This window comes from Aotus nancymaae, unplaced genomic scaffold, assembly GCF_030222135.1.
Source record: "Aotus nancymaae isolate 86718 unplaced genomic scaffold, 86718_ANA_hifiasm-v0.15.2.pri h1tg000048l, whole genome shotgun sequence".
NCBI lineage: Eukaryota > Metazoa > Chordata > Mammalia > Primates > Aotidae > Aotus > Aotus nancymaae.
In genome coordinates this window covers 15,143,055-15,145,747 of record NW_026988462.1, presented here as the reverse complement: position 1 = coordinate 15,145,747, position 2,693 = coordinate 15,143,055, and the positions used below count along the sequence as shown (strand labels likewise).

The window sequence follows — 2,693 nt, the reverse complement described above, 5'->3', positions numbered from 1 at the left end:
CAGATGACAGGTTGATGAGTGCAGCAAACCACCATGGCACATGTATACCTATATAACAAACCTACATGTTCTGCACGTGTATCCCAGAACTTAAAGTACAATTTTAAAAAAAAAGAAAAAGAATCCTCTTGCAACCCAATGTAAGTATATACCTTGTGTGTACAATATTGTTTCACTTTATTATTCAATATAACACTCAACTCTCTTAACTGAATCCTTAACGAGAGCAATACCCTCACTATGTGGTTCATGAGTCTATGCCCAGTTTTAAAGTGATACCTAATATAAAATATTCACTCTATGAATGCTTTATGAATTCATAAATTTAGCAGATATTTACAGATATCTATGCGTTTCATATTGAATGCAAAGATGAATGTTCTGCTAAATATCAAGCAGCTATATCTTTGAGAAAAGACTGTGGCGTTGTCAATAGAAAGGTACTTAAAAGCGGTAGAGATTGATGAAGCTTTTATATATACGGTTAACTCTCAGATGACCAGCAGCACTTTCTAAATCTGCGGGAAGTTAGCAATTCTGTAAAGGCACAGTTTCACCCCTTCCTTGTTTCATGTATCGCTCATGATGAAAGGACTGAGGGCCCTGCCTGCCACACCTTTCCTTTCTTCTGTTGCTCCCACCGAAGCCGCACGGCCGGCCCCATCCCAGCACCATGAGCTTTGTCTGGGAGCACGACCTGTGCTCCTCTTCCTCCTACCTCAAAGTGTTGGGGATGGCTCTCGCCTGTCCATGCCTCTCCGGGTCAGCGGCGCGGGCAGCTTCCGCTCGCAGTCGGTGTCCCGCTGCAATGTGGCCTCCTTGATCAACTACTCCTCGGCCAAGTCCCTCGGCCTCTGCCTCGGCCTGGCCTATCGCCGGCCGCCGGCGTCTGACAGGCTGGACCTAAGCCAGGCGGCAGCGAGCACCAACGAGTACAACATCAGCTGCACCCCCGAGGAGCAGCTGCAGGGCCTCAACGACCGCTTCACAGTGTTCATCGAAGGTGCATCAGTCGGAGACGAAGAACCGCGCGCTGGAGACCGAGCTAGCCGCGCTGAGGCAGCGCCACACCGCCGAGCTGTCGCGCGTCGGCAAGCTCTTCCGATTTGAGCGCGCAACTGGAGGAGGCGAGCTTGGCGCACGCGCAGGCCCTGCTGGAGCGCTACTGGCTGGCTGATGAGGTGCAGCTGCTGCGGATGCGTTGCGAGGAGGAGAGCTGTGGACGCGAAGGCGCGGAGCGCGCCCTGAAGGCGCAGCAGCGCGACGTGGACGGCGCCAAGCGGACGGCTCCATGCTGGCCCGCCTGAACCTGGAGTAGAAGGTGGAGTCGCTGCTAAACAAGCTGGCCTTAGTGCGCCTGGTGTACCACGAGGAGGTAGCCAAGCTGCTGGCCACGCTTCAGGCGTCATCACGGACCGCGGCCGAGGTGGACGTGGCTGTGGCTAAACCAGACCTGAGCTTGGCGCCGAGGGAGATTCGCGCCTAGTATGAGTCCCTGGCCACTAAGAACCTGCAGTCCTTGGCGTAATGGTGCAAGTTCAAGTTTGCCAACCCGAACGAGCAGGTGGCGCGCAGCACCGAGGCCGTCCAGGCCAGCCACGAGGAGATCCACGAGTACCGGTGCCAGCTGCAGGCGCGCACCATCGAGATCAAGGGCCTGTGCGGGGCCAAGGAGTCCTTGGAGAGGGATATCCTGGATCCAGAGGAGCGGCACACTGCCGAAGTGGCTGGCTACCAGGGTAGCACTGGGCAGCTGAAGAATGATCTGAGGAACACCAAGAGTGAGATGGCACGCCACCTTCGGGAATACCAGGACTTGCTCAATGTCAAAATGACTCTTGACATTGAGATAGCAGCTTACAGGAAACTGCTGGAAGGTGAAGAGACGCGTTTTGGCACCAGTGGGTTAAGCATTTCGGGGCTGAATCCACTTCCCAATCCAAGTTATCTGCTCCCACCTAGAATCCTCAGTTCTACAACCTCAAAAGTCTCATCCTCTGGGCTATCACTTAAGAAACAGGAGGAGGAGGCATCTAAGGTAGCATCTAAGCAAACCTCCCAGATAGGGGAAAATTTTGAAGAAATGTTAGAGGAGACAGTAATATCTACTAAGAAAACCGAGAAATAAAATATAGAAGAAACCACCATTTCAAGCCAAAAAATATAATGCCACTGCTTTGAAAAAGTTAATGCTTAAAAGGAAATGATATGCATTTGACTTGTTAAACAGCCTATTCCTAAACCATAACACCTGCCACCACTATTAAATGTCTTTAAGGCTTCAGTCTCATATTTAGTATTTAATATTTACATTCTCTAATAAGAAAACTACCCCTTAGATTAAAGTAAACTGCAGTCCTGGAGCAATCACAGACGAGTTATCTAAGAATACAGCTTTCTGACTTTCAGCTCAAGCTTCACAGTGATCGATGATTCAGGTGCAGAGGAAGTACAAACTAAGGTACTAAATCTGTGATCATCGTCATTTGCTGTGAACTGAAATTAAAACTGTTCACGTTACTCAGCCATTACCCAGCTAAATAATCTTACTCTAGATACCTAAAACATAAGATCACTGCCAAAGATAAACTAATGGTCCACACCCAATTCCACTCTGATAGAACTATTTCACTAATAATATGTGTTTGTTTAATGTACACCTTCTACCTCCCTCAATTCCATATATCCTTTTT

At 49.2% G+C, this 2,693-nt stretch overlaps 1 pseudogene; it reads left to right on the top strand.

The window, feature by feature from the left end:
- The first annotated feature begins 673 nt into the window (after positions 1–673).
- LOC105712352 (alpha-internexin-like) lies at positions 674–2,167 on the top strand (annotated as a pseudogene).
- Positions 2,168–2,693: the final 526 nt, after the last annotated feature.